The sequence below is a fragment of the Lissotriton vulgaris genome, chromosome 1_1, assembly GCF_964263255.1.
Source record: "Lissotriton vulgaris chromosome 1_1, aLisVul1.2, whole genome shotgun sequence".
In the NCBI taxonomy this organism is placed as follows: Eukaryota; Metazoa; Chordata; class Amphibia; order Caudata; family Salamandridae; genus Lissotriton; species Lissotriton vulgaris.
In genome coordinates this window covers 41,210,473-41,225,250 of record NC_141685.1, presented here as the reverse complement: position 1 = coordinate 41,225,250, position 14,778 = coordinate 41,210,473, and the positions used below count along the sequence as shown (strand labels likewise).

The 14,778-nt window shown below is 42.0% G+C and overlaps 1 pseudogene across 1 annotated transcript in view; it reads right to left on the bottom strand.

Moving 5' to 3' along the window:
• LOC147737119 (uncharacterized) overlaps nt 1-14,778 on the bottom strand; it is a 146,752-nt pseudogene that overhangs the window by 51,675 nt on the left and 80,299 nt on the right. The gene's annotated exons all lie outside the window — the stretch shown is intronic.

The following is a 14,778-nucleotide window of genomic DNA, read 5'->3' as shown; positions in this document are numbered from 1 at the left end:
GCCCACTTTGTGTGCGCTCTGATAATCATGCCTTGTGACCTGTATTGTAGTCTAATTGCCTTTTTGCCTGTACTTGCTTTGTATTTTGTGCCGCTTGTTTTGCCTTTGCCTGTGCTTGTTCTGTGCTCCATTTGCCCGTTCCCCCCTCCCAGCTGCTCCTCCCTCCCACCTCCCCACCAAAGGCAAGCCTGTCGGCGCCCGTCCGCTCCTGGACCGCGCCCAGTGCCAGAACCCATGGACCCCAGAGACGCCACGATGCCCGACTGCACTACGACGCCAGCACCCTCCACGCACTCAAGCCCGGTCAAGAACATACCTGCTACCAGGCTACCCCGGAGCGCACTCAAGTACCCTTCACCTGCCACAACTGCAACTTCACCAGCATCCGGCCAGCCAAACCGTCCACCAAGGGACCCAACTACCTCAGATTCATCCTCCTCAACACCCCGCTACGACCGCAAACACGCTGTCAAGCTCTGGGACCTCCTCTACTCTACCTTCCCTGATGTCGCCTTCCTGACAGAGACCGGGTTGAACCATGCCTCCACACCCGACATCGCCATTGCCATTCCGGAAGGATACAAGATCACGCGCATGGACCACACCAATGGAACAGGAGAAGGAATCGCCATCATCCACTAGAACACCCTCAGAGTATTGTGAACGTATCTAGGACCCTAATTAAATATTCCCGATCTATGCCCTTATGTGGTTATAACAAATCATACCCTTATAAAGGCATAAGAATCATATCCATATTTATTAATAGCCAATGCAATCCAAATACGTCAAGGCTACTTCCTTAGACTCCTAGAAAGTACAACAAGTTCTTTCAACAAACCAAACGTCCAGCAACCTGGGAATTCCCCATGCTTTTGATTTGATTTGTCCTAGAACTCCTGCGAGTCCGAAAGAACAGCCAGTTCTTAGTGACATCTTTTATTGATGTCTTATGTCCAACCTTACGTCAAACACGGCACCTTCCAGGTATAAATATACCAGCATTTGCCTTAAGCAACACACGGTGGTTTGGAGCAGAGCGGCTATCTACTTATCAGAAGCTCAGCTGATGCGAGTGCCGAAGGAAGCCGTCCCTCCCATGTGACGCACTGAGAAAGACGCTGTCTTTTTCTCCTGCCGAGAAAATCCAGCTCCAGTGTTTCCAGTCACCCTTGCGGGTTACTGGGAGATCGAGTCCTGAGAGCGTGATAAAAGACCTCCTTCATTCTAAAACCAAGGTACGGAGCTGATTAGATCCATAGAGAATTCTTGAGTCAGATTCTTGGCAAAACTAACTTAACTTAAAAACTCCTTTACTCCTTCCCATGTACTAGGCTTAGGTTAGGTACACTGGGGTAGGTGTATTTAGAAACATCAGTTGAGTACGTTTAGTCAACTTTTATCATTGTATGTAATTGTATATATTTTATACATTTTAAGTATCATATGGATCAGAAACCATATCAATACTTTTACAGTATTATTTCATAATACTCCTTTTACTGTACGCACTTTACTTTATGACAAGTATTGCAATTGTAGCAATTCACTTATCTTGCATGAGAAAGAAGACTGCTCAATAAATAACACCTTTTATTGAAAACGCCTGTCACTTCATTTCTCTGCACTCTGCTGAAACTAAGTATGCACGATTGACTGAATGAAATAGCTATCTATTGTTTTCACACAACTCTGGAGATATGCTCCTTATTCTGGGGGAGCAAAGTTGTCATGTTTATGCGGTTGTCAGAAGCTAATCCCTTCTTGTCTAATCAGGGAAGTTAACTCCTCCCTGTTCATTCGAGAAAGTTTCTAGTGACCTCTGAGCTAGCTGGCAAACCTAATTAAGTCTAACATATTCAATAGAGACCTAGTCGACCTCAGTCCTACGTCTAAACTATCGTTTATGTTATTCCAATGCGCAGAGCCTATTGGGAAAATAGGAACTACACTACATGGCGCCCAACGTTTGGTAAGGCGATAATCTATCGCAAGATACTAGAGTAACTCAGTCGTGCTTTTTCACACAGCCCCATTTTTCCCGTAAAAACTCCAAGAGACGTCTGGAGTGGGTAAAAGGTTAATATCCACCAGAACTTAGTCAACGTTGAAGGATAAAGTGTTCCAAAATATTGTGCTCCTAATCTTTGTTTCCTCAAAACTTTCATTAAACAATGTCAAATCACGGCGACAACAACGAAACCTGTGAAGCCGCAGTAAATGCGAACCAACCGGGTGCAGACGTTACAGGGTTTAAGGAAGACGGCCATGATGCAATACTCATCCCGGTCAATATAAGAAAAACCATAACTATAAAACTTATAGAAAATTGAGTAACATCAAGAGGAGGTACAGTCATATTTGTGGTAGAGGCACATGAATTTCGGCAGACAGAGGTATTCTATTCTATTCAGGGATACGTTTTCCAGCAGCACATGCTGTAACACATGAGTTCCACTACTACGAAATTTCAAGGAAGTTGAAATTCCACTAACATACCATGAGCACCTGCTCTGGTTTAATGGCGCCCTAAAACATCAAAATCACATTATCAGGCACGGTCCGCTAGGTAGACCAGTAGCCACATGGCCGGTTCTAGCCGGCTACACACCAAATCCCGACATTGAAAAAATGTCAAGCGAAGAACTCTTAGTTAAAATAAAAGAATTAACAAGAGCATATAGGGATTTAGTTCAATTAACAATTGACGGTACAACCTACCGACTAAATACATTATTTGAAAATCCTGAAAAAACCTTTATTAAAAATAATCTCAATTCTCAAAAGAAGAAGTGGGAGGGTAATTAACAAACCACTCCCAGAGAAAAACAGTTTCAGACCAGAGGAAGGTCTCCCCAACGAAGAGAGAAATCTCCAGAACGGGGGGGCAAGTCTCCCCAAAGGGAGCCCTCTGAAAAAAGATACAACCTTAGAAATAGGGACAATTTGAGAAAACCTGACAGATATCAAGATATTGATACACGTCCCTCTCGATCTTTTCAGACTTCATCAAAGAAATCAGAAAGAAGAGGAAGGTCAGAACATAAAGAAGAGCACGTCAAGTCCAAAGACAAGGAACCTTCTCATCAAACTAAAAAATTACAATTTCCCAGAAAGAAGGTAGCCAGTATTAAAATAAAACATGCTGAGAATTCTGAGGACACAACTGAAAAACAGAGAGTGGGCCCAGACAATGCTAGACAGCGCAGCAGAAGTGAGCATAGCTCGCAAGATCCTGATGAATCTTCTGGAGACAGTGGACATGAATGAATACATTCAAGTGGAAACTGCAGACACCCGAGTGAGCGTGCCCCATGAACTATATCAAATAACATTTCGTGTAGAGGGAGATAAAACTAGGAAAATAAAAGGTCTCTTTTGGGAGAACCTATCTAAAGGCTATGATATCCTTCTAGCAGAAAAGGACTGGCCACCAGAGTTTGTCAGGGAGTGCCCACATGGTGAAGAAATGATTATGCCTGCCTTCGCAAATCACATTCCAATCACAAAAAATACACATTTGCTAGAAAATGGGCAGTGGCCCAAGCCCCTGCATTATATAAAAATCATGTAGGGTGGGATGAGGATTCTCCTCACCATAAAATCCAGTTAAAAATCAACCTACTGCACAGAGGCATTATCCTGTTAAGCAAGAAGCTAAAAAACAAGTAAGAGAAATCTTAGATTAACTTGAATATCAATGGGTGATTGAAACATGCACCTCACAAACGAACAATCCTTTGTTTCCTGTCTCCAAGCCAGATGATTCATATTGTCTAGTTTTGGACTACAGACACCTAAACTCTTGTTGTAAAACTTTTGCAGTACAAAACTCACACAGTGCAGCACTAATGAATAAATATAAAACAACATTAGATCATTTAAATGGTTTCTTCTGTCAAAACATAGCACCTGAAAGCAGATATTTGACCGCTTTCTCCAGCATGGGGCCCAAAAAACAATTTTGTCGTCTCCCACAGGGATTCAAGAACAGCCCAGGATTATTTTCAGCGAGAGTAACAGAGTTACTACAAATGTATGATGATGAGGCATTATCCTATGTTGATGACATCTATCTTACAGACGATGACCTGGAGACTCACTTGAAAAGAGTGAACACCATAATACTTGGGTTCGCAGTTGAAGGGTACAAATTTAACTTTAAAAAATCACGAATTGCCAATCTAACTGTCCTATTTTTAGGATATGAATTATCAAGTGAAGGCAAAAGCCTAGCAGACAACTTCTTAGAGAAGTGTGCAGTACTCCAAGCTCCAAAAACGCTAATGAACTTACAATCAATACTAGGTTTCCTGAATTTCAGTAGAACATACATTCTAAATTATGCAGAGAGGGTTAAACCTCTCTAAGAACTAATAAAACCTGAATTTAAACCAATTAATTGGACTCAAAAACACACAGAAATTTTAAGATCATTACAGACAGACATGTTAACTAAAACAAAACTGCAAACACGCGCAAACGAACGCAATCTTGTAATCCGAGTCATCCCAGGAAGATGCGGATTCACATACCTGACATATAATGAAGGAGAAACGTACCAATAGCTTACAAATCACATTTGTACACACAAGCTGAAATGAAATTCAGTTCTACTGAAAAAATTCTAAGCATGGGCGAATTTTGCGAATCTGGCGTTCGCGAATTTGCGTATTCGCGAATTGGCAATCCACAAAATCCGCGAACTTTCGCGAATTTGCGGATTTTTTGTTTTTTTTGTGTTCCCAAGGGTTTCTGCCATTGCGAACTTACTTGTCGGTTCACAACAGTCGCGACTATGTTGTTTCTACGTCTGGTTCATCATCACAGGTTCACAGCACCCTCTGTATCAACACTGCCACCCTCTGGTTCACCCATGCCACCCTCTGGTACATCACTGCCACCCTCTGGTTCATCACTGTAGATTATGGGGGGGAAAAGCAAGCACACCTGCCCTGCTTTAACTGACATGAATTAATTTGGGGTTGATTTATTAATGTGCCACTGAATTTAAACTTCCAGTCTGGCACCTGCTTCCTTATCTGTAATTTGCTTTCTGTTGCAGTGCAATTTTTTTTTCCAGGACCTTTGTGGCCTACTTGTAGCTATTCTCTGAGCCTGCTGTGAGGGTCAGAGCAGGGTCATAGAATAGTTGCAAGTAGGCAACTGAACTCTGGAGGGGGCCCTCAGGAAGCACTACAGGGAATGGTTACTAATGATGAGTATGAACTTTTGCACCTGCTGCGTGCTTTCAGTTTTGCAAAACTCGTTTTTCTGCAGAACAGCAACTGTAATGCCCCAGACAAACTTACTTGTGAAAGTTGATTTCTAATCCAAAAGTGATCCAAAGAAATTCAAAAAGACCTCAAATCCAAATATCCAGCAGCATCCACAAAAAGTAATCCTTCCAGGTCAAGAATCCAAATGAAAGTGACCAGCACATGAAGAAAGCTCTGGGAGGTGCCTGCTGGACAGGACCAGGAAGTTGGAGACTGTGGGGCACTTCCTTCCTTCCCCCCCACAATGGACTCCTTGCAAAAAAAGTGCAGGCAAATGTCAACCTGAGGAGTTATTCTGATAAAAATCATCATTTTCTGAAGGTTTATGCTGCTTGCTGGTGGATTTCTTGTGCAGAATTGCAAATTTTGTAATTTCGCGAGTGTGAGATTGTTGCTGCCCGCCGCATCTACGTGTTCGCAATTGCGAACTCCCGCGATCACGGCGTACTCTCTGTGCATGGTGGCAAGCCGCGATGACGTAATCGCGGTCGCCAAACTCCCGCTGGATCCCACAGTAAGATCCAAAATGGCGCAGCACTTGCAAAATATCGAGAAAAACAACTCGGCAAACGCTGAATGACAGTAAGTGAACGCCGCGCGCCGCAATATTGTATCACCAGGCAAAAAAATCCACCGCGTGCGAATTAGTGGATTTTCGGCAAATTCGCGAGAGTTCGCGGATTGCGAATTTACCGAAAATCCGCGAAATCCGTGAGCGGAACGGATTTTACGCCCATGCTTAAAAAATTCTAACTGCGGTTCAAACTACTGTAGCAAAAGAAAGAGCCCTAGCCCAAGGGAAAAAGATATCTGTTTTAACAGCAGTATCAGCACTTGAGGCGGTAACAATACCAGGCAATCTTAATGCTAAAGCTCTAGATCCAAAATGGATAAAATGGGAAACTTCTCTTGCAACAGAAGACGTGACACACGCAAAAAACTAGAATATCTGGAATATGAAAATGAATGTCCTCTGCCGATTGAAATTCTGCCTCTCGAACAGTACACCTGTGTGATCTACACGGACAGATTTGCACAACACTACGTTGTGGAAAAACAGATTTACAATGCAGCGTGCGCGATTGTTAAAGGTCGCTGGCGCTTAGGTAAATTCCGACCGATGGTCACTAAAACTGAATCTCTCAGAAAGTGTACAGCTCAGCTAGCTGAAATAAGATCTTTAAAGATGGCCCTTGAAAATGCCGATTGCGAATTCCCGACACTGATAGTGTGCGATTCGCATTACTGCGTCCGATCTTATAATAATTCCATGCAGACCTGGATAAAAAACAGTTACAAAGATGAGACAGGTGCCACAATAAAGCATGAAAAACTATGGAACAAGTAGTTCTTTTGCGGAAAGAACTACAAAAGACTCACGTGATACATACGCAGAGTCTTCAACGTGATGGCGTTCACGTTGCAGGGAATTCATTGGCTGACAAAGCCACAGCGGCAGCCGATCACTCGGCTTCCGTAGCCACAAAAAAGCATACGAAAAAACAAATAGATGGCGAAACGCTGCTTGCAGTAAAAGCCTCAATGGAAGGCAATTATGCGGCGCTACCTCTAAACTATCCACTCGGCAATACATACATAATTGATGCGAACACCGTTCCATTTGCTCGAATCCCTGGAGTGGGGGATAGAGTAATTCCAAACACGAACCGGAGAGTCTTCTTGATACAAGAAGCACACATGGGATTGGATCGGAGGCACCAAGAAATCCTGAAATCTCTAATAGAATTACAATCACAATACTGGTGGCTGGGGATGAGCGTAGAAATGTATAACTTTGCAATGAATTGTCAGGACTGCAACAGAGATCGCAGTTGTGAACTGGACTAGACACCAGCCCAGACACCACTATTAGACAGCATCAGGCTATCTATGCGCAGACATCCAGACGGAAAAATGCGATCCCATTTTTATTAAGTCGTGATTCATTTAGATGAGACCCCCAGCGCTCGGCTGATGCCAGAACTGTTATAAAAGATTTGCGAGTCTTTATCGGCACATACGCAATTTGCATGCTACATTCTGACCAGGGTCCTGCGTTTAGCTCTAGGGCTTAAAAGGAGTGTAGTGTAGTTCCTAGTTTCCCACTAGGCCCTGCGCATTGGAATAACATAAACAGTAGTATCGACGTGGAACTGCGGATATTCCAGGCCTCCACTGACTATGCTAAACTTAATTGGGTTGTGTTACCAACTAGCTCAGAGGTCACTGGAAACTTTCTTCTCTGCATAGGAAGTGATCAGCTTCCTTGGCACAGACAAGAAGGGATTCAGTTTTCCAACAACCGTGCAACATGACAACTTTGCTCCTCAGATCAAGAGTCAATCTCTAGGGTCGTGTGAAACAATAGACATGTATTTCACTCAGTCAGTCTAGTGCAGTTTACTTTCACGAGATGTAGAAAATAGAGAGACGGGCATTTGTCAATAAAGGGTTAACATTTATTGAACAGTCTTTCTTCTCGTACAAGAGAAATGTATTGCCACAATTGCAAGACTTGTTATTATAAAAAGTACGTACAGTAAGATAAGTATTGCGAAATAGAACTGTAAAAGCATTGATATGGTTTCTTAGCCATACAATGGTTTAAAAGTAATAAAACATATATACAGTCATATATACATTACGCTAAAATACTCAACTGGTGCTTCTAACTAAGCCTACCCCAGTGTGCCTGACCTAAGCCTAACACGTGGAAGGGGAGTAAGTAAGTAGCTTTAAGTTAAGTTGGTTTTGCCAAGGTTTGTTTCAAGAATTCTCGTCTAAGGGTTTAGTCAACACCATACCTCTGAATAGAATGATGGAGGATTGGTATCTCCTTCAGGGGTCTCTCTCGATATCCCAGTCACCCGCGAGGGTAGGCCGGAAACGCCGGAGCTGGATTTCTCTACACGAGAAAGGCAGCGGGTCTCTTCAGCGCGTCGAGGAAGGAGGGGGGACAGCGTCCGCGGGCAGCTGGAATCTGCTGGATGTCTTCGCAGAGGACGGCTGTTCAGCTCCTTAAGCGTACTGCACCATAGTTCGCGCTTTAGCAGCGATAATGGTATCAGCAGCTTCACCACCACAGGGACAGCAGGCTGCAGCGACAGAGTGCTAGATTTACCAACACGGGGTCTTGCAGGCAGCTGGCATCAGCAACAGTAGCTCGCATTGCTTAAGGCAACGTTGGTAATATTTATACCTGACAGGTGCCGGGTTTGACGCAAGTTTGCTGGACATAAGACGTCAATTAAAGATGTCACTAGGAAGTGATAGTTATCAGTTGCTCATTAGAGTTCCATTACTAATCAAAACATAGCAAGCGGGGATTTCCAGGTTTGCTGAGTTTTTATCTTGTTGAAGAACTCGGAGTGTTATCTAGGAATATCAGATAGTGACTACTGCTCTGTCATTGCACTAATTGGTCGCAAACGAAGTGGCAGAGAGAACTATGCTGGAATGTGGCTCTGTTCGTGTGAGGCCAGAGATGACTTTTCAGAAAAAAGCACTTGAACGGTTATGCCAATATAGGGAATAAATGGATTTATAGCCGAATAGGGGCATAAGGTCACAGTATCGATCAGGAACCTAGATAAACACGCAACACCCACTCCACGGGTTAATGTCCATCAAAATTACTAAAACTAAAGCAATTAGATGCATGTGTAACATTGCCCACCCCAAAATACATAAATGCATTCGAAATAGGCGTACTTGTAATACATGAAATTTAGGTACTGTACGTTTTTTAAAACATAGAAATCATTCAAAAAATTATTGCATATGAAATCAATGAACGATTATGCAAAAGGAATTACACATGAAGTATCTCTGACAGAAGAAGGGCGAGATAAATCATCACATAAAAATGCATTGTACCGCTTAGTGAATGTTTACAGTTCTCACCACTAAGAAATACATTTTTGTCGCTGTCACTATAGAAAGAATGAGTGTATTATAAACTATTTTGTAGCGCGCTCCGTTACTTGAGAGTATCCTGGCGCGAGGGGAAAGGCGGGAAACAGAACCACAGAGAAAACAACTTATGTATGTATAAACTATTTTGTAATTTCCATTCGGATTTTACATATCCTTTACCCAATTGTTCATATTGGCCAGCAGGTATGTACTCAAGGCACTTTTTAAATCGGAAAGTTGTTATTGGAATTGTGATAATTCCGTGTATTATCCATTCAATGACAGGACTCTCTGACATTGTCAATGGTAATCTCTCGAGTTTTTCGATGCTCAGGATTGTATAGTCTGCTCCTTTCTGTGCCAAACTGATCTGTTTATCAGTAAGGTTAAAACTGGAAAATAATGACGTTGTGTTGATTAAACGCCAAGGCACATAGCCTGAACGAAGATTTTGCAGCGTCCAGCCTAATTCTATAATAGAGCGTAATTGAGACTGGCCATGTTGTAACATTAGCAAATCTCTGTCTATCACATCAAAGGCAGAGGATACAATATTGTCCAACAAATATATTCTGGAAGACAGAGTCATTAACCCATTGTCTACTACAGAAAGTGATTTCTCCAAATTAATACGATCAATTTCTCGTATTTTTTCAGCAGTTTCAATTTGCTTTACTTTCCAAGCCTCGTTGTAAGCAGCATAGCTACTGGTCGCTATGAAACGCTTTTGACGCTGTTTGCGTGGTCCAAGAATGAAATCGCGCAAATCAGCACCATCTTTTAGTAAAGACAAGTGTTGCTTAATTTCAGCCAGTGTGGACGATGTTAGCCATTCAAGGCAGAGTTTCCCTACACTGTATGTTGTTATAATCCCTGGATGTTGTCTCTGGGAATATCTAGAGTCTAATCTGGTCATTTTTAACCCCTGTCATTTATTCAGGAATCTATCTTGACAGCTATTTGTGTCTGTAGGCCAGATTAACCCCTTTTTCCAATCAGGATGTGTTCTGTTGAAATGTAAAATTTGTGACACGTCTAACTCAATATCTGTGGTTGTATTCTCAGGTATTGGCTTTGGTATAGACGGTGTTTTAAGTTCTTTGTTCTTAGCTAGGCCAAGACAAGATGTTTGGTGTATTGTGTCATTTAAAAATAACATTTGTTCTGGTATCATGCAGGTTCTAAATAGTGCTTCAATGCCTTGCACCTGCCAATCTTTTGTACCCCAAATTGTTTTCGTTTCAATATTATTTTTCCAATAATCAAAACCAAATGTCATCATTTTGTCATACAATGCTTCTGAATATATCAATTTAGAATTTGTCAGCATTGTTTTCATTCCTGTTTTATCTAACAGTTTGTAATAAAACGTTTCTGCATCACTGGTGTTAAACCCTGAGAAGTATTTGAATTCCTCAAAAAATGCTTTAGAACTGCTTTTAGGTGGTGTAGAACAATGTTCCCATTGATTATACATAAAAACATTTCTAGGCTGTGCAGATTTATGCAAGTAATGATCCCCATAGTGGGTGTAACAGAATAACTGCTCATAACTAGATGAACCTTGTAAATAATCATGATCTGTGAATCTAGCTGACATTACTAAATCAGACATCATGTCATTAATACTGTTAAAGTCCCAATCATCAGAGAATGTACTAGGTGTCACAAAGTCACTTAAGGAAACCTTTAGTTGATGAGGATACTTCAGGATTTCGACCGGACCATAGATCTCATAGTCTGTTTTCTCCCATACTACCCCACCAGGTATTGGAATTGCTGTGACATTTACTGTTGACAGTTCTCTTTTCTTCACGTGGGATGATCTGTGTGGTTTCAGGACTAGGTTGATGTTCTGACTTGCTGTGTCCATTGTAATATATTTTCCTTCAATGAATTTTCCCAAACACAGTACCATGATGAGCCAAAGCAGGAGGAAAAATACACCTAGACCGAACCAGAACTCTAGCCAAGGGGAAATAAGGTAGATTTCCTTCAGTTGATGAAAGAGTTCAGTTGCTTTTTCTTTAAAAGTCTTTCTAGTTTCTGGCATCACTTTGGGGTCGTTTAAATCTTCAGAGAAGTTGTCGAAGTTGATGAAATAACCAGAGGCAGTTCTGTCAATTGATGGGATTGTTCTTTCAATCTGTCTCTCGGTAGCACTTTCTGATGCCACATCATTGTAGACTGGTGTTGTTTCTTGACGAACTGTTTCAATCTGTGTCTCAAGAGGCACGAGTACCATGGCATTATTGCATAGTCCTTCATTTTGCACTGCAGGCTGATCGAATGTGATTAGTCTTTCAGTTTGAACCTCTTGGATTGTTGCAAGTTTGGGTATTTTGTTGTTTCTTGGGAGTCCACTGGGCCTACTGTTGATTATAGGCCACATGCTTGTGGTTTTACCAGATCGATAGACACGACTCTGTTCTCCTTTTTACCAGCAAGGGGCGGTAGCACAACTGATCTTGTTCCGGTGACTGCCAAGACAGGTACTGCTTTTCTGTAAGAAGGCCCAAATTCCTTCTTAACCGCAATCTTTTCTCTGACTAGATCCCCAATCTTTGGAATCCAGACAGGCCTTGCTGGGGCTGTTGCGGGTGGTGCCTCGTCAGTGGTACTTGGCTGTTGCTTTAACTTTACGTTGCTTAATGATTTTCTTGTTTCATTCAGTTCCTGTAAAACAGCCAAACGATCCTTTACATCAAAGTGCGTTGTTTCTTCTTGTACCACTGACATCTGACTATCGAGGTCCTGAACTCGCATTCTAATTCCGAACAATAGTTCGTATGGGCTGAAACCTTTTAGAGAATTTCTTGGCATGTTGTTAAGACTAGTCTGGACACTTATTAAATGTTTGAACCACCCAGCGCCTGAACCTAATACCTTCGCTGTTATAGATTGCTTTATGTCACGGTTTTTTCTTTCTACCACACTATTCCCTTCGGGGTGCGACGGACAAGAATACCGCAACCCAATTCCCATGCTAGCCATGGCCTCCTTATAAGCTCGAGAGCTGAAAGCAGGACCCTGGTCAGAATAGAACGTGGTAATTGCGTATGTGCCGATAAAGACTCGCAAATCTTTTATAACCGTTCTAGCGTCAGCCGAGCGCTGGGGCCACATTTTTTAAGTGCTTTTCGTCTTAACTATTAATAGGACGCAGGATGGGGTGTAGGCAGCGTTACGCTCTTTCTGACTGGTAGCCGGTAGCAAGGTTCGCTACTGCGATCCCTATTACAGTTTTCACAGTTGTTTGCATATATTTGGTGTTCTACACTCATTCCCGGCCACCAGAATACTGATTGTAATTCAGTCAGTGATTCCTTGATCTCTCTGTGCCTAAGACCCAAACCCATGTGTGCGTCTGCTATTAAAAATATTCTCCTGTTCATGTTTGGAATTACTCGGTCCCCCACTCCAGGGATTCGAGCAAAAGGAACGGAGTTTACATCGATTATGTATGCATAATTGAGTGGATAGTTCACGGGTAGTGCTGCACAGTCGCCTTTTACGGTCGTTTTTACTGCCAGCATGGTTTATCTGTACGCTTTTTTGTGGCTACGGAAGCCGGTTTAGTTGCTTCCGCTGTGGCTGTATTAGCCAATGAATTCCCTGCAACGTGAACACCATCACGTTGAAGACTCTGTGCGTGAATCACGTGAGTCTTTTGTAGTTCTTTGTGTAAAAGAGCTACCTCGTTCCAGAGCAATTTATGCTTTATTGTGGCACCTGTGTCATCTTTGTAGTCGTTTTCGATCCAACTCTGCAGTTTGTTATTGTAAGAGTTGACGCAAAAATGAGAATCGCACATTATAAGTGTCGGGAATTCACGTTCTGCATTTTCGAGCGCCATCTTTAAAGATCTGATTTCAGTTCTCTGAACCGAACAGTTTCTTACAGATTCAGTTTTTGTTACTTTCGGTCTGAATTTACTGCACAGCCAACGACCTTTAATGATCGCACATGCTGCATCGTAGGATTTTCTCTCTACATTGAAATGCTGTACAAAGCTATCTGTATAGATTATACAGGCGTATTGTGGGAGAGGCAGAATTTCGATTGGCAGAGGATATTCTTCTTCATATTCTAAATCATTCAGTTCTTCGTATTGCGGGGCGAAATAGTATTTCACGTCTTCCGCTCCTAGAGAATCTATGCACTGTATCCACTTCGGATCCAGTGACACTGTAGGCATGTATACTGGGCTGAATAGCGCTTCGAAGGCGGATTCTGCTGTGAGGATATTAATCCTTTTGCCGTGTGCTAGTTCTCGTTCATTTGCTAATGCAATTTGCACTGCTTTCACAGTTCTTTCTGTGGGACTGAATGTTTTTTCTGCTTGTGTGTACAAGTGAGATTTAATTGAAATTGGTACCTTTTCTCCCTCATTAGAGGTTAGGTATGTGAATCTGCATCTTCCTGGGATGACTCGGATTACAAGATCACGTGTGTTGTCACGTGTATCTAATTTTGTTTTTGCTAACATGTCTGTTTGCAGCGATCTCAAAATTTCTGTGTGTTTTTGAGTCCAAGTGATTTGTTTAAAATCAGGTTTAATTAGTTCGTAGAGAGGTTTAACCCTCTCTGCGTAATTTAGGATGTAAGTTCTTCCGAAATTCAGAAAACCTAGTATGGATTGTAAATTCTTCAGCGTTTTTGGAGCTTGGAGTACAGCGCACTTCTCTAAGAAGTTGTCCGCTAGGCTTTTCCCTTCACTTGATAATTCGTACCCTAAAAATAGTACTGTCAGATGGGCAATTCGGGACTTTTTAAAGTTGAATTTGTAACCCTCTGCTGCGAACCCAAGTATTATGGTGTTCACTCTTTTCAAGTGAGTATCCAAGTCGTCGTCTGTGAGATAAATATCATCTACGTAAGACAATGCTTCATCATCATAGATTTGTAGTAACTCTGTTACCCTAGCTGAGAATAGTCCTGGGCTGTTCTTGAACCCCTGTGGGAGTCAACAGAATTTTTTCTGTGACCCAAATGCAGAGAAAGCGGTCAAATATCTGCTTTCTGGTGCAATGTTTTGACAAAAGAAACCATTAGAAATGTCTAATGTCGTTTTATATTTTTTCCTAACTATATTATTCATTAGGGCTGCACTATGCGAGTTTTGTACTGCAAAGGTTTTGCAACATGTATTAAGGTGTCTGTAGTCCAAAACTAGACGATATGAATTGTCTGGCTTGGAGACAGGAAACAAAGGATTGTTCATTTGAGAGGTGCATGTTTCAATCACCCCCTGGTACTCAAGTTGATCTAAGATCTCCCTGACTTGTTTTTTAGCTTCTTGCTTTATGGGATACTGCCGTTGGGCAGTTGGTTCACTTTTTAGTTGGATTTTGTGAGGAGGTGAATCCTCATCCCATCCTACATGATTTTTATATAATGCAGGTGCCTGGACTACTGCCCATTTCCTTGCATAGGTATATTTTTTGTGAATCGGAATGTGATTCGAGAAGGCAGGCATAATCACTTCTTCGCCACGAGGGCACTCCCTGACAAACTCTGGGGGCCAATCTTTTTCAGCTAACAGAATATCATAGCCTTTTGAGAGCTTATCCCAAAACAGACC